General features: G+C 41.3%; 1 pseudogene; it reads left to right on the top strand.

The window, feature by feature from the left end:
- Nucleotides 1-17,622: 17,622 nt before the first annotated feature.
- Nucleotides 17,623-18,200, top strand: LOC129149613 (ferritin light chain-like; annotated as a pseudogene).
- The last annotated feature ends 7,680 nt before the right edge of the window (nt 18,201-25,880 follow it).

The raw sequence follows: 25,880 nt of genomic DNA, 5'->3' as shown, positions 1-25,880 counted from the left end.
TCCTTCAGAGGTCTTTCCAACCATGGGTCATTTGGGCGTGGGGTTAGAAGATCAATGAAGGTTGAAGCACTGCAGTTGCCCTGTGGAAAAGTCTGTTTAGGGCAGGTGGCCAAAGCCTTGGGTCCATTACTGACAGAGCATAATATATAGGAAATATCTTGGCTGAGGCAAGACATTCAAAAACCATGTTTTGAGTATATATTATGTAGCAGGTACTATTTCATAGTTGTTATGGTCTGAATTCATACGTTGAAGTTCTAACCCTAGTCTCTCAGAATGTGACTGAACTTGGAGATAGGGTCTTTAAAGAAGTAAGTACGGTTAACTAAGGTCATTGGGATGGGCCCTATTATGATACGTCCTTCTAAGAAAAGGAGATTAGGGCACAAACACATACAGAGGAAGATGATGTGAAGACAGCCATCTACAAACCAAGGAGAGAGCCTTCAGAGGAAGCCAACTCTTCTTGATCCCTTGATCTTGGACTTTTAGTCTCCAGGACTGTGAGAAAAGAAATCTCTGTTGTTTATACCACCAAGACTCTGGTTACGGCAGCCATAGCAAACTAATAGGTATTATCTCGAAAAACCATAGACCACCTAAAATGTATACATAATTTAAAACTTGATAGATTTTGTTCACTAGTATTAAACACAAGAAAATGACTTGTTGAGTTTTTACATTTCTTCTTACTCCAATATACCTATTTCTCCATTTTTTTCCTATGTAAGAACACAGCCTTTGAAATCATGAATGAAAACCACCATTTCCTGCTTGTATCAGTCAGGACAGGTTGGGTTATGCTACATAACAAACAATGCAAAAATCTTATGGACTTTTTCTTTTTTTAATATATTTTATTGATTTTTTTACAGAGAGGAAGGGAGAGGGATAGAGAGCTAGAAACATCGATGAGAGAGAAACATCCATCAGCCGCCTCCTGCACACCTCCCACCGGGGATGTGCCCGCAACCAATGTACATGCCCTTGACCGGAATCGAACATGGGACCCTTTAGTCTGCAGAACGATGCTCTATCCACTGAGCCAAACCGGTTTCGGAGATCTTATGGACTTTTAACAATGAAATTTTATATCTTCCTCGGGGTTTCTGCTCCATGTTTCCTCACTATTCTCAGACACTTCACTAGAGGGTTAACAGTTGCTGTGGCAAGTAGAAGAAAGCATGGTGCATCTCTCATTGGCTCTTCTACTAGAAGTGACACAGGTCACTTTCACCCACACCCCACAGCTCAACATAAGACATATGGCTATGGAGCAGTACAAACCTATGTGGCTGAAAAACCAGAATATCAGTGAGCAGGATTATTTGCTAACTTGGGTGAGGATAACAAAAATCTCACCGCAATGAAAGCAACAGTAATGGAGAAAGCCTATGGATTTAGACAGGGGTGGGGAGCATCTAGCCTGTGGGCTGAGTAAGGTCTGCAAAATCATTTGGTCTGGCCTTGCCAAAGCATTAGGAGTGAGTTAATTAAATGTTTGACCAAATATAGCAGGCTAATTTTTAAGTTGATAGTTTTATATGGCCCTCAAATGATGTCATAAATATCCAAATGGCTCTTGGCAAAAAAGTGGTTCCCTACCCCTGATTTAGAGGGACAAAAGTCCTAGCCATGGGTGATATACCTTAGCTTGACTTTCTATATATGAAACCAAAGAAAAAACAGATTTTAGAATCATATCAATACCCTCCATTTAAGCTAATAGCTTTAAGCTTCTCTGATTTTGATTATTCATCTGTAACTTTTCTCATAATATTTCTACAGGGACTAAGTAAAATTACAATTGTAAAGTACCCTCCACAGTGTCTAAAAACATAGTAGATGCTTCTGCCTGCATCGACTGCATCTTTGAAACTGATATCAAATGACATTAATTTACCCAATTTCTTGTATTGATTTCTGACACTCAACTGGCCCCACAGAAGGTTCAGCCTTGTCTAACCCACCAGGTACCTTTCTTCCAGAGATTCTTCTTACTTCTAAGGCACCTATAGTCTGCCTGGACCTGTACCCTTCTTAGCATTCTACTAGTACATTCCCTATTATGTATTCTCTGTCTTCTCTGGTCTTTCTCTTTTTCTGTCAAGTCCTGTGCTAACCTCTAGCCTTCAAACCATATGCTAGAAAACAAGTTTAATGCATGAGATGATGACGGTGAATCATTTGTTTCCTCCATTGTTTCTGACAGGAGTTATCTTCTCCATGCATAGGGAAGGCAATTCACAGAGAAGATAACTTTGGCTTTTCACTATTAGCACTTGACCCCAAGGCACTACTGAAGCCAACCAGCCATCCTGCTGTGGATGCCACACCCACTTCTCCCCAGCTTAAGTCTGAAAGCATTTAGTGTATTTGATGGATGTGAGAGGCTTGTGTGTGTATTTGCTTTTATTGTAAAGCAAGGTCAAAAGCTCTTCTGCTTTATCAGTATTTAGATGAAGGCCCTGGAGCCACTGAGCAAAGCTGAATTAAAGCAAAAACTATATATAATTAATCCTAACTTTTTATTATCACTTCCAGCTGAAAGCTGTTATAATTGTTACAACTATCTATATAAAATTTATATACTTGTATCATCCCTTACAATATAGAAAGCACTTTTTATATATTTTCATTTCATCTCTCTGATAACATAAGGCAGTTTTTTTCACCAGGTTACCGATGAAAAACTGGTTTGGCAAGTGAATGATATATGTGCTTAAAGTGTCATAGCTATTAAATGACAGAGCCTGGACTCTATCACAAGTCTAAAACACAATTCTGTTTGTGGCACATAGCTTAGAATTCAGATTTAGAGATTCAATAAACATCTATGCTATGCCACACATTGGCAATAAGTGTCTTCACATATGGGAACTGATATAAACATCACAGAAACCCTGCAGTGATCACAGGACCACAAAGTACTTCCCTTTATCCAAATATGTGTGATGGTGCAAAGGGGACTGGAGGGAGGGCAGGTGGTGGTAAGAAATGAGTCCAAAGAGACAAAGATAATTACATGAACACCTATGATTCCCCTTTAATCTATAAGACAAATGAGGTTGAAAGAGGAGATGAGAATAGCTAAGAGAGGAACTTTAGATAGGCCCAAAAGTCAAACAATATTATTTTGTAGTATCACAGCAGATAGATACATTGAAGAACAGATAGATGTTGAATCCACTATCAACCATGAGCCTGCCAGAGGAGTTTTCTCCTCCAAAAGCATGATTCAGATTCACCAACACCTGGTTAAACTCTTTGAATCCTATTATCTGTCCTTTTAGTAAAAGGAGGTGATGAAAGGTACACAAAGAAGACTTGGAAATGACCAAAGCACAGATGCAAAAGTACCAATGGACGCTGCCTCATACATGAACAATTACAGCAAAATATCCAAAATCTGATGGAATAAACTTCGTGCCAGCTAAGGAAGCAGCTTAATAACACCTCTTGTCAGAGAGTTTCCAAATGAAAGAATTAAAGACAGGCCCGAGTCAGAACAATGAAACAGGTAAAAACTTGTATTGAACAAAGACAGAAAGCCATTCTTGTGATTGACAAGCCATTGGTCACGGTTCAGCACCAGAGAGATGGCCCATTCCCTCTGTGACTCACATGATTTTCTTCCAGAAAGACTGTGCTGCCAGAATATGAGTAGCTGGCTCACATAATTGCAGGATGTTCTTTGCCACCCAGGCTCTCGTTTCCATAGAGACCCCACCTTCCCATAATCAGAGCAGGATTTTCAAATGACCCAGACAAACAGCCTATGTCTTTGATATCTCAGGTAAATAAGGGGGAAGGGGGTGTTGAGAAGGAAGTACAAGACATTAAGATTCTGATAGAGCTGATTGGATTTTCTGAGAGGGGAATAGAAATATAATAGCTAACTTGCCACCTTCACAGTACTAAGTCTTTATCTGTCTTATCTCATTTAATCCTTATAATAATACCATGAGGTAGGTACTATTATCATTGTCATTTTAAAAGTTAGGTAACTGAGACACAGAGAGGTTAAGTAACTTGCCCAAGACCACACAGCTAGTAATAGTAGAGCCAAAATTCAAACCAAGGTGTCTCTGGCACCAGAGCCTTAACTTATCTTACTCACTACTCTATAAGGCCTGTCCTTAAAGAAAGGAAGAACTAGGGAGACAAAGGCATAAAGATGCATTTTAAAAATAATATTTTAATTTTATAATATAAATTTGCATAATTGTAAGTAATCTTATATACTAGTATCCATCTTTCTCACAAATCATAAAAATTCTTTATGCATCAAGACTTCTTAAAATATTTCCATTCCATCCTGGAAGGAAAAAGGAGTTCAATTTTCAGATTCATTTGCTTGGCATTTAGGTGCTAGCAAGGGCAATTCATTCACTTTAACAAATATTGGAAGCTCACTCTTCACCAAACCCATGTAGGGTGATGTGACTGCAAACATTTGCTTAAACCACCATGAATGATTGAATGGCTGAATGATTTCATGTACATGACACCAACAATATGACAGTACATTAGCAAGTCATAGTTTTCAGTTACTACAAAGTGTTATAAAGCACTTCAATGGTCAAATTTGGCTCTTGGCTTAATTTCACTCAGGCTGCCCCACTCATTCACCAGCTAATGTGGATTAATTTAGCTACAACAACACTTCATCCTGAACCAGAGGTGGGAAAGCTTTTTCTGTGCAGGGCCAGATAGTAGCTTCAATTTTGGGCCAAATGAGCTCTGTCACAACTACTCAACTTTGCCATATTGCACAAAAGCAGCCATAGACACTGTGAAAACAAATGGACATCACTGGATTTCAATAAAACTTTATCTACAAAAACAGGTGGTGGGTGAATTTGGCCTATAGACGACAGTTTGCCTACCTCCCAACTCCTGTCCCTGACAAAACGATGACATTCCCCACTCATCCCAGTCTGCTCTTCTGATGCTCCACCCTGAGGCTCATGGAAAGCTTTTTAAAAGTCACACAGATTTCTGAGTAGTACTTAATTACTGTAGAGCGGCTAACCACTTCCAAAATGAACAACTGAAGTGAACTGTCAAAGAGACTAAGCTGACCAACACAAGGGTCACTACGTAGGAAACCCTGCACTTGACTTTCTCCTTGTCCCATCCTTCCCTTTCCATAGCTCTTATCACAATAAGGAAAAGAGATGTTTGATTATTTTTTGTTTTAAGTTTTATGCCCAGTAACAGATATTTCATATGTTTCATTCAAGGAAAAGAAATACTCTTAATGAAGGTGTTTTATTTTGACTTGTTTTTAGTTACAGGTTGCTAGGAGAGAAAGTAAACCCTCTCTATTACAGCACCACAGGTCATCATCTGTGTTTTAGGGTCTCTGGTGAAGGACAGAAAGAGACTTGTGCTGAGCCCTTTCCTCCCACAGCACCTTGCCTTCCCCTGGGTCCTGTTTCATGTGAGCCTTTTGGAAATGTAGGACAGAGAGAGAAGAAACTAGAAATAGTGGCAGAAATGAAATAGATCATGATATGACAACTTTAATTCTATACATTCATTTTTTTTATTTTTTCTCTCTCCCTGCTTGCCCATATTTTTTGAAAACAGGGAGAGTCCAGAGATTCTGCTAGGAATCTGTAGTTTAAGCAAGAGAGAAGTAGAAACTTCAGACTAAATGTGGTGATCTTCATGTCTGGACTGGCCACTTTCCTTTCCACAAGGACCCTGTTTCTTAGACTTCGGGGTATCCCATAGGTCAATCAGCCTGTGTGAAAATGGCTGTTCTCAGGCTATTTCTATAGATTCCTTATTTCATTTCCATTTACTTGCCTGCTTGTCAGTTTCAGTAAACACTTTAATTAATTATATATTTTAAAGTGTTTGATCATGTGCTATATAGCAAAAGGGTCCAATTTTTTAAATCAGTGAGGGGGAAAATCACTTTTAGGGCCCATCAGCTGGAACATCTGGTGTTTCACATATAAACGGGGGGATAGGAAAGAAATTCTCCAAATCAGGAATTCTATAACTTCACCTAGAAAGGGTCTTGCCTTGCAATGAGATTTGTTGTGAAAGCCCCCAAATCTATAAGAATGAATCTGTCTCAAGCATGGAGACCTCAGGAGGGTAGGAGGGAGTGATGGGCCCCCAAAAAGAAGAAGAGCCAAAAGGTCAATTAAATGTCCACTGATCACATGGAGAAAAAGGAAGGGACTACTGCACTCCCTGGGTTACTGAAAGAGGCAAACTGTGCAAAAAAAACACATGTACCAAGGTCACAGTCAATTTGATCAGTCCTGGCTTCCTACACACAGACAGGTCTGGGTGGATAGCTGGTAGGCTCAGGCTTACTCTTGGAGGCAGAGAGAAGGGAAGATGTGGGCATTCTGGATGTAACAGGAGAAGCCTCTGGAAGAAGGAGTGGGCGAGCAATCCCAGCTTCTCAATCCAGCACCCGCACTTGGGTTTCTTGCCTAGTGATTGCCCAGCAGCTATAGCATAAATAATAACAGTGGCAGGTGGCAAACAGAGGATAAAATAATAATAGCAATAGCTACTATTTATTGAGTACCTACTCTGGTGACATGTCTGCTGGGCATTTTTACACATATTACATTTATTCCTCATGGCCTATGAGATAAGTAATGTGATCCTCATTGTATAGTTGGGGGAAAAATAAGTCAAGAATAACAAATCTAGCTCAGGGTTATAGTTTTTAAAAAGGAAGAGTCAAGATTCATATCCAGATCTTTGTGAATCCAAAGTTCAGGTGGAAACATCACTAGCCCTCTAGTTTGCTGTTGCTTTCAGAGAATCAAAAACTTGCTTGAATCACAGGTAATTATCCCCAGTGATTATGGCTGCCTACACACTACAGCAGATTATTCTCAGGGTATTATCTTAGAGCAAGCATGTCAAACTCAAAGGCTAACACAGGCCAAATAAACCAGGTGTAAGTCTATGTGGACCACAAAAAAACAAAAGCTTCAATTTTCATAGAAACATAGGTTTATTTCAATAGAGACATGCTGAATACAAAGGGCTGAAATAAATGAGTAATCATTAACATAAAATAATAGAACATTTTAATAAAAATTAATATTTTTCTTGAATATTAACTTACCGGACACTGAATAAACTGCACAAATTAATAAGTGTAACGCAAATAAACCTATTTTTCTCGTTCTCTGAAAGCAAAATATTTCCTGTTGTGCACACCAAACAGGTCAGTCCAAGACTAATGACGTGGCCATCGGCTGCTAAAATATTCGCTGCTAGTATTAGTGGTGAGAAATGGTGTGCCTGCGGGTAAGGCGAGTAAGGGAAATGAATGCAACACGATTATAGTGATCAGTCATTAGCAAACGTTGTAGTTTTTATTAATAATTATGTGTAACAGGATATTGTAAAAATTAAGTTATAAAATTCTTATTAAAACGTTCCTTACATACTGTTATATTGGCTGGGCCGCAAAAAAACATTCGTTGCGGGTCGCAAGTTTGACCTGCTTGCCTTAGAGTTTGCTGCAAAATCTCATATCCAGTAAAGTCTTTACATCTTCCACCATCCACCACCCAATTGCTGGAGGAACAATGTGTATCAATTCTGCCTCATATCTCTCCCAGGTGCCTCCCACTGACAGAATAGAACTAGGAACACTAGTGACAAAGGATTCTGGAAATGTAGTTTCTGGGCTTCTAGCCTGTGGTAGGCGGAGCTCAGAGACAGTAGCAAGGATGATTCTGCATTGCCTAAAAAACACTCTGGCAAAGAGTTAGGGATGGGCCTGCAAAAATCCGGAATTCAGGAAATTATGTGAGCGTGGTTATGACCCACTGCAGAGAACTCTGCGATGGGGGTGGGAAGGGTGCAGAGTGGCTACAGTGCAGTAGACGCAGTTGGTGAGGTCAAAGCCGCAGAGTAAATGCTTTAGCCATTATTTTGCACTCTGGTCGTATTCTCAAGCTCTCGGGATCTAGTGAGGTGCCTTTTTGCAGATTCAAATTTGAACAGCTTCCAAAGACAAGTAGCATGAGGTAAAAGCCACTTTCCAGCCCGAGTCACATGTTGAGATGCCTGCGCACCAACGGCTTTAATTAACGGTGTAAGAGCTCTGGGCTCTGTTTTCCACTCAATGAAAATTCTTTCCTGTCGGCTGCCCTATTTCTCTGTTTAATTTCTTCAAGAAAGGTGACTTTAATTTCAGTAACTGAATCCGCTAAAAGGACTTAAGAGAAATTTTGGTTAATTTTTAACTTAATTTCAATGATCAAAGTTACATTCTTATTTTCTATTTCCTGAGGGCAGTTACTTTCAAGTCTTATACCTCTTTCTTACCTCCATATTTCTCAATAGCGTGCTTATTTTGCTAGTTCTTGATTTTTCAACTTAGACATTAGGTATTAACTCCATACAGTTGAAAAATGACACAGTAACTTTTATATAACTCAACACACATACACATAACACACACACACACACACACACACACACACACACACACAGTGTACAACTCTTACTTTTCTGCTCATCTTCCCAAATATAATTTTTTGGGTTAAGTCATTACTCAGTATTACATTATATGACTATGTAATATTTACTCACCACTGCATCATGCAGTTTTCTATATATCTTTTCTCATAAAAAGTTCTATTTTCTCAGAATCAGTAATTTTCCCCCCTTGCTTAGTTTTTCAGTAATCACTAATTCACCTGAAAACTTTGTGCCAGAAGGGAAATCTCTTTTTAGTAGGTTGAAACACATCTCTCCGTCTCATGGGTTCTCAGGGAGACAGCCCTGCCTCCCCAGAGCTTCCACTCTGCTGTTCCCATATAGAATGGCCGCTCTCTGGGCTGGCTGCCCAGCTACTGTTCTGAGATCACCTGTCACCACCAACCAGGAAATTGGACACTGTCTGTCATGAGATGATCCCAGGCAGCTCCCTTAAATCCCCCACCTCCCTGTGATTTGAGGTAGTGGTGGTGGTGGTGGTAGTGGTGGCTACATTTTCCCTCAATTGAGCCAAATCCTATATTTAGCTTCTTCTCCGAATCATGACTCCCCCCTTTCCTCTCTAGAAGATCCCACGTGTGTCCTGGCATGTGAAAGTAGGAGGCTGGTGCATTCCAGAGCCCAAGAGACTCCCAGTGTCCCTGTGGTCAGTCTGTCTGAGTGGGAAATAATGGAGAGACACCAAAATACAAATGCGTGGGAAGGGTTTCCAAGAAGAAGTTATCCAAACCATTTCTGGAAATAGATGATCACATTATTCCCTTAAACACAGGATGCCACAAAGAGAGAGAGATTATAATAAATGATGCAATATAAAAATTAGTTTCAAAACGCTAGTGTTTTTCTCTTTTTTAAGCCAATTGCTTTGTGCTAAGTGTTGTCACCGAGAGTCTGTGAGTGAGTTTTGTGTAGACCCAGCGCCCAAAGACTTTTTCCAAATGCATTTTCCAAAATTATTTATAAGGCTGTTGCCCCAGGGGGTAGAGACTTTGGCTGTCTTTCTCATATTCAAATATTGGTTAAGAATTGAACTACTGCAAAACTTGGTTAGCTGAGGCTTTCTGGGAAGCAAATAACAAGAGGGAAAAAAGGCAATATTTTACCATACATTGCACAAAGAATAGAATACAAAATGCAACAAATTTAGACCCTCCTTCCCACTGTACAAAGAACACAGTAGTAACCATCACTCTGTAAACGTTAAATATCCTATATAATAAAAGGGTAGTATGCAAATTGTCTCCTCGACCAGAGTTCTTCTGGGAGTTCGACCAGGGGGCAGGCCAGCCGGGGGAAGAGAGGGAGGCCCCAGCCGGTGGCTGGCAGCCGCTAGGGACCCCACAGATGCACAATCAGAGACTGGGAGGGATGCAGGAGGTTGGCCAGCAGGAGAGTGACTGCGGGAGTGACCATGGGAGGGCTCCAGAGCATGTCTGGTTTCTCTCGCTCAGTCCTGATTAGCCGGACCCCAGCAGCAAGCTAACCTACCAGTCAGAGCATCTGCACCCTGGTGCTCAGTGAATGTCATAGCAACTGATCAACTGTCTGCCCCCTGGTGGTCAGTGCACATCATAGAGAGCAGTTGAGTGGCCTTAGCATATCATTAGCATATTATGCTTTGATTGGTTGAACGGACAACCGAACACTTAGCACATTAGTCTTTTATTATATACAAAATATGTGCTAACTGAGTATTTATGTTATTGGTAAGGCTTCCAGTCAATAGTAGGCTACTAGTAGTTAAGTTTTTGTGGTGTCAAAAGTTAAACATGGATTTTTCAACTGTGCAAGGAGGTCAGTGCCCCTAAGCCTTGTATTACTCAAGGATCAATTGTAGTATGAAGTGTAATATCAGGCTTAGCTAGCATTTTAATTACTAAAACACTCTAATCAATATTTCATACAGAATTATATATAGTAAAATATATAAATCTTAATAGCTTGGTGAAAATTTACATAGGCAAACCCTCATGTTACCACTATCCAGATCAAAATATAGAATATTTCCATCACCCAGAAAATTCTCCACACCTGCATGCCTATTTGGTGCATTTATAATGGTAGACATACTTTATTCTTTACATATTAATCACTTTCTGCTAATGAGAATACTTGATTAAGCAGAACCTTGATCATGCCAGGGAGAAAAGAAACTAACATTTATCAAGCAAATGCATATTGCCAAACACTCTGACATTTCATGCCAATCCTGTTAGGCAGGTGTAAGTGTCTCCAATGAGGCGACGAAGAAGCTGGGGCTCTGCGGGTCTAAGGGAACTTTCCAGTTTCTTACAGTCCATGAACAACTCCAGGCCCTTTTTTCCCCATTTAATCATACTGCCAGATAATACAGCTTACTATACTTTGTGATTAATGAGAGCTGATTTCTTTAGCCAACTCTTACTTATGTATGCCCAATAAAGTAAAGCGATAAAGGATAAGCAAAATCCATAGGGGGTGAAAACCCATACTTCTCTGTTAAGTAACCTCAAAAATAGCTTTATCTATTAATTTACATGAAAGTGGACTGGAAAAAGAGAGATAGTGCTCATATTCTAACTACACTTTAAAAACAAAAGGGCATTGTTTATCTATCTCCTTGAAATAGCCTTGCTATTGATTTTCAGATCAAGTCCAGGGCCAAGAATAAAGAAACAGTGTTAACTAGACTCCTTGAACTACCTCCCGTCCACCCAATCATAGGAACCAGAAACCACCTGGCCCAGGTCATGGAAGTAGTGGTTTTTGGTGCCCTGAAGAGTGTGACCTTGTGGCTTTGTGGCCGAATGCTTCGGTTTGCCTGGGACTGCTACAGTTTTAGCAGTGAAATCCCTCAGCCCTAGGCAAATGGGGCTGGTTGGTCACCATACTGAACAGCCACCACATGCCAAAGTACCTTGATAAAGTGTTGTTTTGGGTTTTTGGGGTTTCAAAGGCGGAAGGGGGAAGTGACCATAATCATAAATGCAAATTTTAGCAAAAAGAGTAAAAAAAAAGAATGGATATGCATTTGCTCATACACAGACAAGGAATCACCAGGTGAACATGGCAGAGCAGTGCCATTGCTTCCAGGGAGAGAACTTGGGCTGGCTGACATTGGAAGGATGGTGATCGCCCAGTGCACACCCATTTTGCACCACTTGAATTAAACGGATGTGTGATTGCAGTAATCCAGTGTTGTTAAACTGTGCTCCTCAGACAGCTTTGAGAGGCCATAGGCAGGGGGGGCAGGGAAGTAATGGAGATGACTGCAGACACCTCCACCTACTCAAACCACTTCGTCATTTTGTACTTTGAGCTTGTTCACAAGACTTCATTTAGATAACAGGTTTTATGATGTTTTTGAAAGTCTAAAAGCCATAACACAAATCTCTTTACTTACAATGTGTGAATAGCAACACTCTGAACAATCCTTTGCGGAAGAGGGACACTGAGGTCTGCTGGAACAAAGGAGACACCAAATCAAAGGCATCAGGTTCGTATCCTAGTCCACACTTGCTAGGAGGGGGAAATGAAGAGGTGGGTGTGGTGGGCAGGGTCCTCTGGAATCACTTGGCTAGGGGGAGCAGGGTTGCTCCTCCACAGATAGGACACAGTGGTATTTAGCATCCTCTCAGGGATTCTGAACCAGATGAGGAAAAGGCAGTGTTGGGCGTGAACCAAGAGAGGGACTGAGGAAGGAAGAGTGCAGGAAAGTGCCTGCAGAGTTGGAGAAGATGGATGAAGCTGGGGAGACCCAGCCCTAGAAACACTGCCAGAAGGTTAAAAGAGATACTTTTATTTTAACATAATTTTCAGTTAAGCACATTTACTATTGTTTAAAACACACACACACACACACACACACACACACACACACACACACACACACAGAGGAATATGATGCATTTGTGATTTAGACCCTCATGACTGTATCCAATGCCCATCTGCTGAATGAGTGAGTCTATCCAGCAGAAGCTGGGGAGCCCCATTGCAGCAGAATGATCTAGGAAGCCTCAGTCACAGCCCCTCCACAGCCTCCTGGGCTACTCAGCAGCCCTGGCCCCATCCCCAATCTTAATCAAGAACAGCTTCTCAATAACTCCAATCCTAACAACGAGTTGGCAAGGAATTACTGTATAGGCATGTCAAGCCCCAGCTACAATGACACCTTAACCAAATTCAGTAGAAAATCTCTTTTATTCTAGTTAACCAGACTAACTGGGCTAACCAACTCTAGTGTGATCACAGAATTTATTACCCAGGACATCCTGAAGAGTAAAAAGGGTGCTCATACTAATGCAGCCAAGACAATAGGCACAAACTGGAACATGTGGTTACATCTAACAATCTCTCTCCCTCTTCAAAATCCACTAACTGATGGCCAGGAAGATACTGTTATCCAGCAATCCCTGCACTTCTGTGTCCATCAGCTGAGTTCTAAAGAACCACTCATCTATCTTCCCAGACATGCTCACAGTCATTGCAGTTGTTATTAGAATTATGTAATTATATGAAATATTATGCAAACTGGTGAAATGTAAAGGTAAAAAGAAAGGTTGTTGATGTTGTAGAAGACCGAAGAAATCCAAGCAACGCTTAGAGAAATGGAGTTACACAGCTTTATTATGCAGGCGGTCTCAGAGGAGTTGCCTCCAAAGTCTGAGCAAACCAACATGGTGGAAGCTCTTTCTTTATTCCCTCCAGCCTCTTTGTCCCCCAAATATGGATGGGACTACCAGACCTTTCGTGGACTTTGCAAAAAGTCCCGTGTGTTAGGATGGGGGCCTTGAGACCACACCCAAGGGCCTGGTCTGGTGCCAGTGCTGATAACCCCCTCCAGGGGTTGTGTATTGTTCATGGTTTATTGCCTCTCTAAAATGTGAGCATTTAGGTAACAGGTCTTACAAGACCAGATTGTGGAGAAAGGGCAGTGACTTAATTATAGGTTATCAAGAATGTACACTAGGTTACTGGCACAGATTCAGATTGCTAGCCCCCCAAACATCAGGGTCACATTGGAATTAGCCTTTTAGCCTTCTCATTTCTATAAAAATGTAGTCAAATGTCTCAAAAAAAAAAAAAGTGAGTTGCTTTAAAAATTTCTGTGTACTGCCGAGACCGGTTTGGCTCAGTGGATAGAGCGTCGGCCTTCGGACTCAAGGGTCCCGGGTTCGATTCCGGTCAAGGGCATGTACCTTGGTTGCGGGCACATCCCCAGTAGGGGGTGTGCAGGAGGCAGCTGATCGATGTTTCTCTCTCATCGATGTTTCTGACTCTCTATCCCTCTCTCTTCCTCTCTGTAAAAAATCAATAAAATATATTAAAAAAAAAAATTTCTGTGTACTGGTATAGAGGTGTGGGTAAGGTAACTGTAAAAGTTTGGAAGAAAATACGTTAAAATTCTGGTCTATACAGAGACTACACTCAGTTTACAAGTGTTTTTAAGATCTTGCGCCACTTTAAAGAAATTGAAACTGGATGTTGTAAATGATGCATGACGAAAGTGGTTTATATAAGAATGAGGACATGGAACTCCAAGCAATGAACTCATAACAAAGAAAAATTGGACCTCACAGCAAAAGATAATCCATGAATGTTAAGTTTAAATTAAAAGTTTGAGATACATATATATTTGATTCACAGTTTTGCAGACTTTATTAGTTAACCTACCAACCTCAGGTGCCTACACTGACTATTGCCATTACAGCAGGTCTTCTGTCTATACTTAAACCAAGTCTTATAGTATGAGGTCTCCATAAGATGTTTCATAGTACACCCCAAAAATTATTTCAAGGCAAGCTTTTTAAAATATATTATTTTATTGATTTCGAGAGGAAGGAGAGGGAGAGAGAGAGAGAGAGAGAGAGAGAGAGAGAGAGAGAGAGAGGAAAACATCAATGATGAGAGAGAATCATTGATCAACTGCCTCCTGCATGTCCCATACCAGGGATTGGGGATTGAGCCCACAACCTGGGCATGTGCCCTGATAGGGAATCAAACCATGGCCTTCTGGTTCATAGATCGATGCTCAACCACTGAGCCACGCCAGCCAGGCTCCAGGCAAACATTTTGATCATACTCTATGTGATTAATCTTAGGGGGGAATTTTACCCCAGTCTGTAAAAAGACCTAGGGAGAATGAAATTAAAATGTCTGCTGTTCTACAATGCTTCTGAGCAAAGTAAATGTATATAAGTCTATTTCATAACTTCCTATCATAAACAAATTATAAAACAAGAAGCAATTTGTATAGAAAATGAAAATGGAAAACACATCTGTATGCCTTTTATCACAATTAAATTACTGCCAAAACATTCACAATTTGACAAGAGGAAAAAGTAACCACCAGTGACACATAAAGGAGAAAAAGAACATGAAGGTCACTGTCACTGAAAACAAGTTCAAAGTTAGCAACTTAGGTGTGTGAGGTTGAGGATTAGGGGGGCATGAGGGAGGAAAGTGGAAAGTGGCATGTTGCTGCAGTGTAGTAAAAGGAACATTACAGTAATCTGGCCCTTATTATTATTTAGAGAAGTTACTTATTTGAGAAGTAAGTCTACCTCTGTTCACAGTACAATTAAGGGATATAGACAAAATAATAAATCCTATATGTTTATTCTATATCAGACACTGTTCATATAGGATTATGTTTATTCTGATATAGAATAAACATAATCCTATATGTTTATTCTATATCAGACACTGTTCAAAATAATAAATCCTATATGTTTATTCTATATCAGACACTGTTCAAAGTGCTTTATAATAATTAGTCATGTAAAGAAAAAAGAGCCCTGATCCATTCCTGGTCAGGGCACATTGTCGGATTTCGGGCTGGATCCCCAGTGGGGGGCGTGCAGGAGGCAGCCAATCAATGATTCTCTCTCATCATCGATGTTTCTATCTCTCTCTCCCTCTCCCTCTCTGAAATCAATAAAAATATTTTTTAAAAGAAAAGAAAGAGTGGGAGTTTAGAGTTGAATCAACGAGGAGAGTAAAGGAATGGAAAATGGGTCCTATGATGCTATTGGTCCTCAGAAGACCAGATAAGGAGATAATGGTTACATTATGACAAGAGATCTCAGCTAAAATAAAGAAGTTATTTGGCCATCAAGTTGATCAAATACTGGGAAAAAATTGGTTGGGTGTGTGACTCCAAAAGGCCATTTGCCTAGGGAAGGGACTAAAGTACAGGAAGCCAGGAGAGAGCAAAGAGGGCTGATAGGCTAAATACAAGTTGGCAGAATACGACCTAGGCGAGGCACCAGCCCCAGAAAGAAAGCCATCACCAACTGTCAAACCCAAGGGCCACAGTGAGGTTGCCAGGTCATAGAAGCTGAGTCCTGAGTCATAGAATGAGGCTTACCACACTACAACAGCACACCAGAGGCAAGAAGGGCCAGGTCAGAAAGAGCCAGCTGGACAATGTACTGATTTCAGGAGATTGCCAACTGCTCTGCCCTACATCTTTTTCAACCCTATTACATGCATTGTAAAGCATTTTACTTGTGAGTTGTTACCTGACACCGAGATTCTTCCAGGAAAACTCACTGGGCTAAGTAAGTAAAGGATTTCTCTAAATGGTTTAGTTATTTATCTTCTTTATCTCAAAGCAGGGTTTGGGCAATATATCTACAAAGTTTAGGATTCAATGAAAAATGTGGAAAAGATGTAGAAGAAAGGGTGGGACAAAGGAAGGGTATAAGAATTTTAACTTGTCATTGATGTGAGTCTATTTTTAAGTTTTAATATGAGTGACCCACCACAAAGTGGAAAGAAATGAGAAATCATACAGTTAACCTTGTACAATAGTTCTGAAACAGCCGAAACTGGTTTGGCTCAGTGGATAGAGCGTCAGCCTGCAGACTGAAAGGTCCCAGGTTCGATTCCGGTCAAGGGCATGTACCTTGGTTGTGGGGAGTGTGCAGGAGGCAGCTGATCGATGTTTCTAACTCTCTCTCTCTCTCTCCCTTCCTCTCTATAAAAAATCAATAATATATATATATAAATATATATATATATTTTTTTAAATAGTTCTGAAACAGCCACCCTGGGGCAGTCTAGATACATCAGAATCAACTCAGAAGCCTTTTCAAAAACATATTCCCAGCTATTTCCCCCAGACCTCCTAAGTCAGAATCTCCCAGGATGGGGACACATTATTTCTTCAGGCTCCTTGGTTATTTCTGATACACAGATTTTGCAGATGCCCTACCCTCAGTGTTCAGGGCCTTGTATCAAAATTGAATGAGGGCTTTGTACTCAGTACCTGCTTGAGGTATAGGGACAATAGTGTTGGTTGGTTCCATATGACACAGGTACTTCCCAACGATAAGGAAAGAAGTTTTTTAACTCAGGACCTGATGAGGAAAATGAGACAATGTTTAAAGAAATACAACTCCCTATGATTAAATGAATTGTATACATATTATTTATAGTTATCTAAACAGAAATATGTTCAGTAAAATCTAAATAATTGCAAATGTAAATACTCTTCTCTCTAGGACATTGGTGAGGTTCTTAGCTGCCAGGACCACATAAAAGAGAAGACCTGTCCTTGTCCAAGTCCAACCATCGTGTTTCCTATATCCGGGCATGTCTTTTTTTTTTCTGTTTCCTGTTGTCAGTGCTATTATGCTCATCATAGAGAACTCTTAGCTTTTTGTGTCTGCAATTACTCAAAGTCCAATGCCTAATATACAGGCTTTCTTCCACTTAGGGCATCTACTACATTTCTATTGCTATGTCTATCTGTACTACTAATTGCTTTTGTACAAACTCATATAATCAGAGAAACTTTTAAGGTAAAACCCTCACCTATGACCTCTTTTGATTAAAAATTTGTTCAGGGCTTTAGATCTTTACAGTCCAAGATAAAGAAAAGAAAGAAGGAAGGAAGGAAGGAAAGAAGGAAGAAAGAAAAGAAAGAAAGAAAGAAAGAAAGAAAGAAAGAAAGAAAGAAAGAAAGAAAAAAAGAAAGAAAGAAAGAAAGAAAGAAAGCAGTGCACTCGGAGGTCCCGGATCTGTCTCTTGCTTCAACAGTGTTTGGACGGAACAGACCCAGAGACACCTGTTCTTCCAGCCTCCGGCCACTCTCCTGTGTCTCATCCAGTCACCACCTTCAGAACCACCTCTGGGACCAGCCAACACACCGGTGTGTTTTTTTCTACCTTAACTCCTCATTGCTGAACAACCATGAGCTCCCAAATTCGTCAGAATTATTCCACCGAGGTGGAGGCTGCGGTCAATCGCCTGGCCAACCTGCACCTGCGGGCCCCACACCTGCCTCTCTCTGGGCTACTCTTTCGACCACGACGATGTGGCTCTGGAGGGCGTGGGCCACTTCTTCCGCGAGTTGGCAGAGAAGAAGCAAGATGGCGCGGAGCATTTCTTAAAGTTGCAAAACAAGCGGGGCGGCCGCATTCTCTTCCAGGATGTGCAGAAACCTTCCCAGGATGACTGGGCAAAACTCAGGATGCCATGGAAGCCGCCCTGGCCTTGGAGAAGAGCCTGAACCAGGCCCTTTTGGACCTGCAAGCCCTGGCTTCTACCCGTGCAGACCCTTATGTCTGCGACTTCCTGGAGAACCACTTCCTGGATGAGGAGGTGAAGCTGATCAAGAAGATGGGCGACCACCTGACCAACATCCGCAGGCTGGCCGGCCCCCAGCTGGGCTGGGCGGGTATCTTTTCGAAAGGCTCACCCTCGAGCACGACTAGGAGCCTTTGGAGCCCAGAAACCTTTCAGAGCCCCCCCACCCCCACCCCCCCCCACCCCACCCCCCCCCTCCTGCATCCCCCTGGTGTCTCTGGCTTTTACCTGAGCCTCTTCCCGAAACTACTAGCCATTCTTTTAACCACCCTGGAGCCCTCTCCCCTGCATTGGACCAAATGAAACAATAAAGCTTTTTGCAGCAAAAAAAAAAAAAAAGAAAGAAAGAAAGAAAGAAAGAAAGAAAGAAAGAAAGAAAGAAAAAAAGAAAGAAAGAAGAAAGAAAGAAATCACTTCTGAATTTAGTATTTTACCTTTATTACTCTAGTCCCTTTACTTATATTATAAGTGGTTTCTTATCTAGCATTTACCACAATCTACTATAAATTTATATTTAATTATTTATCTCTACCATGAGTTTTAACTGGTCTAAGAGAACAGGGAGCATCTGTATTGCCCATTGTTGAATCATGAAGGTGGTGCCTCCTCATATAGATGCCTCATTATTATTTATTCAATCATTGGGTGGGTGGACAGATGGGTAAATGGTTGTTTCCTGTTCCAACTGCCATATTTTTTCCACAAAGGTACTATTTGTCCTTGAGCCCCCAGAGAATGGAGATGGTATCACATTCATTTGTGTGTCCCCAGTACAAATGTTTGAAGAATTACTGAAAAACTTAAGGCAGAGTTGACCAAGCCAAGTGATTCACTGCTTGTGGTTCAATTATCTTCTACAAGAGTTGCATAAGCTTGTATAGTATCTGAACCAAATCAGAGGATTCAGCAGACATTCTCTGAACATGAATAGACGGTCTCGTAAAACAGCCGAATATCTAAACATTCCCAAGTTTCCAAGTTGAATATAGACTAAATAATTTGCAATTAGGAATTGTCCTTTTTAGGGCAATTAGTGCTCAGAGAATCCCAACTCACACACTATTAAATCCAAGAAATAAATGATAGGTCTATTTACCAGAGCCATGGTTTCCTTATACCGTCATCTGAGATGAGTCAGGAATAAAAAGGTCATCAGTATCGGAAATGTAATCACAGCTTTCCTGCACAGTTGAAAGCTGAGAAACAGGATCTGGAAATTGAGGTTTACTGCCCAAATATGTCTTCCCTCGCCCCATTCTTCTTAAATGCACCCAATCAAGTGAAGTTTGGTTACTCAGGCAGACTATGAAAAACAAGATTTTCCTGTTTCCACTTTGAAATATAAAATAGTCACCAATAGGTAACAAAGCATGATTCACAGTTAGGTAAACATTCTATTGTTATTGACTCAGTAAACATAGATCAGTATATACCTGTAAAGACAACCTGAAAGAATTTGAGGTGCAGAATAACAAAAATTAGAGCTAACATCTATTGAGCATTTGTTGTTTGCCAATCATTGACAATGGAGAATATCTTCTTGCATCTCCATGGTAACCAGGAGGTCGATTTTATTATTAGACTATTTTATGATAAGAGAACTGACATCAATAGAAGTTAACGTAACTTTTTCAAGATTACACATAATGTAGAAGATGGAGCCAGGATTCAGTCTCAGACAGGTGAAAAGGTAAACTTAATAGCTGAGTTGAGCAGAGAAATAAGTGAACACTTTTAAAGGATCTTTTGGAATTAATAAAGTATAGACTATTCGTAGGACTTCCCAAGCAGTTCAAACAGAGGAGGGGACTGTCCCATAGTGGTGAGTATGGATGGGAATACAACCAATCTGAAGCAAAATGAGGGAGAAAGGAGATTCCAGAATGATAATATTATCTGTCTCTCCCAAGGCCTATTCTCAAAGAAGTTGTCCAATTTGTCACACTCCCTCTGTTAAGGGCCACCTCTATAAAATCAGTCCCTGGACTCTAGAAGAGGTAGACTTTTTAATACCTTATTAGCTCCTGAAAAGAAATAGCTTACTTACTAATCTTGTAGTATTTGGGGGTAATAAGAATCACTAAACAAATTTCCTCATGATTCATTCACTACTCGAAAGGCACAAACTTATTAGAATCTCCATTTTTTCCATTAACACTGCTCTGCTCAGGAAATAAGAGGCCTAATCATAACCTATTCTCTAGGTAGGCCCTAGCAGGTAAACTTATATAGGACAATTTAGTTTGTACCTGCAAGTAGCCAGCATCTGTTACCTGTTCCATGAGGCTCACCTAAAAGCTAGCAAAAAGTAATGTACCTGCAGTCTTTTCTTTGGTCCTCAAGTGCTCTGAGGAACCAGTTTACCCTTTATTTTCCCTGTGGGAATTGTTTACTGGACACAAATTAAACAATTGAAGTAATACTTACAGATAGTTCTTGTGATATCAAGTCCCTCCCAGAAAGCATTCTTTGTAAAGCTGGGTCAAAATTCAGTCCCAGCTCCCAGGTCTCAACCCCAATTTGCACAGAAACTTCCCGTCACAGTTCCAGTGAACAGACTCAGTTTTTGTAGTCCGTGGCCAAAGGCAGGAGCTCAAGGGGGAACTTGGATCCAGAGTGTCAAGGCCAGAAAGACCAGAGCAATTCCAGAGGATCTGGAATAAATTCATCACTTCCTATAATGATTAATTTTATGTGTCTACTAGACTGAGCCACAGGGTGCCCAGACATTTGGTCAAATATTATTCTGGGTTTTTCTTTGAGGGTTTTTGGGTTTTTTTGGATGAGATGAACATTTAAATTAGTAGACTAAGCAAAGCAGATGGACTCTTCTTAATACAGGTGGGCCTCATCAAATCAGTTGAAGGTTCGATTGCACTCTTCTTCTCTCGCCTGCCCCAGGAGTCTATCCTCCAGCCTCTTCTCTGTATATTCTCTTCCTGAAAGATCTCATCCACCCCCATGCCTTTAACTCCACCTGCATCTTGACTACTTATGAATCTGCATTACCAGTGCTGATCTCTCTCTGGATTCCAAATCCAATTGTCTCCTAAGCAGCTGCAAATGTTCCAATTCCGTATCTGTAACAGGAGCTCATGATCTCTTCTCTATCTTCACCTTAACCACCCACCACTAACAAACTGCTCTTCTTACATTTCCCATCTCAGTGAATAACAACACCAAGTAGGAACCTGGGACTCACTTACCACATCTAAACAAGCACTAAATTCTGTGTATTCTTCCTTTTTTAATGTCTTCCAATTGGTGCCCCCTTAGTTCCAATTGGTTTTTGTATTTCAAGCTTTTATTGTTTTTTCGTCTGGGTTAATGCCTCAGTCTTATTTGCCCTTCTCAAGTCTGCAATAAACTTTCCAGCCATTCATTCAACAAATATTTGTGAGTACTTACCATATGTCAGAAATAGTGCTGGGGACAGAACAAGAAACAAGCACAGACACAGTTCCTGTCTTCATGAGACGGACACCTCTCTCATGTTCTTTTTCTAAAGAATGAGTGTTATATTCCCCATTTACAGACAGGTTTTGAAGCCTGGTTCCTCTGCCATCTACCGTGTGTGCTTAGGCAAGCTAATGACCTTGTGCTTTAGCTTCCTCGCCTGTAAAACAAGGATTATAAGAGTGCCCACCTCCAGGGCTGGTGCTCATCAGTAGTGGTAAGTAGTGGTGCTTTACAGCTGGCATCCACTCCATTCTGACTGATGGTAACCAGTCATGACCATTGCATATCAATTGTTAAATCCTATATAATAAAAGCCTAATATGCTAAGTGTCCAGTCATCCGGTGACCGGTCAACTGTTCAACCAATCAAAGCATACTATGCTAATGATATGCTAAGGCTGCTCAACTGCTCGCTATGACATGCACTGACCACCAGGGGGCATACAGTCTACTGATCGACCAGTTGCTATGATGTGCACTGACCACCAGAGAGCAGATGCTCCAACCAGTAGGTTAGCTTGTTGCTGGGGTCCGGATGATTGGGACTGAGCGAGATGGGCTGGACACATTTGGAGCTCTCCCGCAGTCCCTCCCTGGCTGGCCAACCTCTCTAGTCCCTCCTTGGTCGGCTGGCCCCAATTGGCCCTGATCAGCCCCAATCGGGACTGGGTGAGACAGGGCCAGACACACCCTGGAGCCCTCCCACAGTCCCTCCCAGACCCATCATGCACCGGTGGGGTCCCTCAGCCTGGCCTGCATCCACTCACAATCCTGGACCCCTCGGGGGATGTCAGAGAGCCAGTTTCAGTTCGATCCCATAGGCCACTCCCCTTGGGAGAGCACCAGATGCAGGGCTCATGGCCGGCAAGTGCTGCTGTGGCAGCACAAGCCTCTCCCGATCGGGACTGATTGGGTGCAAGCCCACAGCAGGCGCAGTGGGGCCGGGATGAGCAGGAGTGGCAGGTAGGAGCTGCAGGCAGCGTTAGACTGTGGGTTTCAGCCCAATCCCCGTAGGCCACCCAGAGGGGCCCCACCCATACACAAATTTGTGCACCGGGCCTCTAGTATTTTTATAATAAACTAGAGGACCGGTGCATAAATTTGTGCATGGGTGGGGTCCCACGGGGCTGGGGGGCAGGATAAAATCAGCCCTCTGAGAGGGCGGTGGGACACCCTTGCCGGCCCAGGATCCATATCTGTCCCACTGACTTTCGCGCCAGTTGTCGGGAGCCACCTAGCAGCCGCTTTTATATTGTTTCTTCCTTGCAGAGCGTCTAGGGAGGGGAAGTGGCTGTGGTGCCTGAGGCTGACTTCCAAAAGGTCAGGGCACTGTTGGGATCATGCCAGCGGCACTGGTCCATCAGTGCCTGACCCGTTCTCCGGAGATTGGACCTGCAGGACTACTGAGGAAGTGAGAGGCTGCCGTTGAGCTGGTGGGCTTCAGGAATGGGTCTCAGCTGAGCAACACTCCTGCTGTGGGAGCACACTGACCACTAGGGGGCAGCTTCTGCACTGAACATCTGCCCCCTGGTGGTCAGTGCATGTCATAGCAACCGGTCATTCGGTCGTTCAGTCGCTTAGGCTTTTATATATATAGATATTAGATATTAAATATTAAATATTGCTTACATCATAGGATTGATGTAAGGATTAGATGAACTAATGTGTGTGAAATGCATAGAACAGCATGCATAGGATGCATAGAACATTGAGCACTGGCACTAAAAAGTGCTCAATAAATATTTGCTGATTTGAATTCAGTAGATGACTTCCCATCCCATAGTATACAAAGCTCTCCATTTCTTGCTGCCTGGTCATCTTACCTTCTGCTCCAGCCACCCCTAGTTCCCTGAGTAGGTCACTTTCTTTTTTCCCACCTTTGTACATTTATATACCCTGCTCCCTCTACCTGGTCCATCCTAGTCTCTCCTGTGTCTGCATATAAATACACACATAAACAGAGAAATCCTACTCTTTCTTCAATACCTAGCTCACATTTTTAAACTACTCAGGTTGGGCAATGCCTTCTGCAGGAAAATATCCATGATACCTGACTCTCCTCTTTGGTGTTCTACCTCTGGACACTTAGGTAACATATATTGCTGTAGCCTTCTCAGCATTTCCTTTGAAAATGTCTCCCCTCATACTACCAATTCTGTGTGAGTATACAGTGTCTGCAACCATGTTTTGCTGCCCTCCAGCCATATTACCTAGATCCAACAGATCATAGTAACCCATGTCCCTGGTGACAGTGGTTAATCCAAGGAGTGGGGATGTAACCAAAGCTTAGCTAACAAGAGTCTTTGCCTTGAATTACTCTAACTGGGACTAACAGGGCAAGTTTCTTGTGTCTGGGGTCATGAAGTAGAAAGATATGCACAGGGGTTATTTAAAATCACATTAACGCCGAAACCGGTTTGGCTCAGTGGATAGAGTGTCGGCCTGTGGACTCAAGGGTCCCAGGTTCAATTCCGGTCAAGGGCATGTACCTTGGTTGCGGGCACATCCCCAGTAGGGGGTGTGCAAGAGGCAGCTGATCGATGTTTCTCTCTCGTCGATGTTTCTAACTCTCTATCCCTCTCTCTTCCTCTCTGTAAAAAAAAAATCAATAAAATATATTTTTAAAAAATCACATTTGCCACTAAATTCTAACTAGAGGATCCTGATATATTCTGAGAACACAGTGGGCTTACCTCTATCAAAGCCCATTGCTTCATAGCTATCTATTTACTAGGTGCTCAACAAATGTTTGTTGAATGGCTCTCTCAGGTTTGGGTGCACATAATCTCTAAAGGGAATACTGAAAATTATCTACAAATCCCATCTCTGGCCACACGATACTATGTCACATCTTGCTATAATTTGACAGCAGAAATGGGTTCACTTTAGTTACTTGAGCCTTTGGTCACATACATCTAGAGGAGAGAATGTATGTCTGTCCACAGTGTAAAACCTAGACACTGAAAACTAAGCTATACTTGGCTAGAGCTCAGATCTTTCCTTTCATGTGAAAAACCTTTTTGCATGTGACTCATTAGAGCTAAAATGGTAGAAGCTACTAAGGAAAGAAAAACAAGGATTTGTTTGTTATAGAAGAGAAGAGAAGAGAAAATAATTTAGTTGAAAAAATAACATCTGAAATTTTTTTAAACGTGGGCTCCAAACCTTGTTTAGCCATTTAGTCGCCAAAAACATAACAACTCTATTGTGAATCCTCCCTTCCCCCACAGCCAGATCTATAAATTAGAAATAACATTGTATGTCCTGGCTAGTCTCACTGCAGCTTAATGAGATTATTTCTAGGAAACCCTTTGACTTCAAAAAGGTCAGAGAAAAATTCAAAAAACTTTTATTATAAAAGGTCTCGATTTGATTAAAAACCCTCATGTCTACTTTGTAAGTCATGAATATTCCCCACTGACTTTCTATGTGTCTCTATTATTAACATTACATATTTATTTTAAGTCTATTCAAGTAAAAAATTATTCTCCCAGCTCTCAGCCCAAAGTGATTTCTAATGACTATTTAGTTTTTATGATGATTTTTAAAATTTGCATTAATAATAAAAGAATCCAATGTTAAATTGAAGGTTATTAAACTTGGCCTTCTTTCAAGTTGTCTGACTATTGAAAAGGTCTTTTTTTTTTTTTTTTTACCATATCTGTCCTTAATTGCATGAGAATGAGGTTACACTTAATTATTATTTAGACTTTACATAGTGTATTTGAATAGGCAAAGACTTGAGGTTGTAGCTTAGTTGAAATAGGCATAACTTGCTGCCTTCTCAACATTCAATTGGCTGTGCAATATTCTCTATCTGTGCAACCTATCCCCAGCCCACAAAGGATGAATCTGAAAAGTCTTCAGGAATAATGAAGATAATGCAAATCGAGACCCTGCAGCAAAATGAAAGGAACATAGTCCTAACACCAGGCAGTTGATACCAGCTGATTTTTGCCATGCTGGATCACCAGATCTTCTGATTTTTTTTTTTTTCCAAGAAAATCCAGCCCTAGCCAGTTTGGCTCAGTGGATAGAGCATTGGCCTGCAGACTGAAGGGTCTCAAATTTGATTCTGGTCAAGGGCACATGCCCGGGTTGTGGACTCAATCCCCAGTAGGAGCATGCAGGAGGCAGCAGATGAATGATTTTCTCATCATTAATGTTTCTATCTCTCTCTCCCTCTCCCTTCCTCCCTGAAATCAATAAAAATATATATTTTTTTAAAAGGAAATCCAGACTTCAGATTTCATGTGAAATCTCTCAAATGTAAAAATGTTGTCCTCTAACTCAAATGTAAAAGAACAACCACCATACACTATGAGCCAAACTAAATAGCTTCTAACCAC

The sequence above is a fragment of the Eptesicus fuscus genome, chromosome 7 (assembly GCF_027574615.1).
Source record: "Eptesicus fuscus isolate TK198812 chromosome 7, DD_ASM_mEF_20220401, whole genome shotgun sequence".
In the NCBI taxonomy this organism is placed as follows: Eukaryota; Metazoa; Chordata; class Mammalia; order Chiroptera; family Vespertilionidae; genus Eptesicus; species Eptesicus fuscus.
This window is presented reverse-complemented; position numbering and strand designations above follow the sequence as displayed.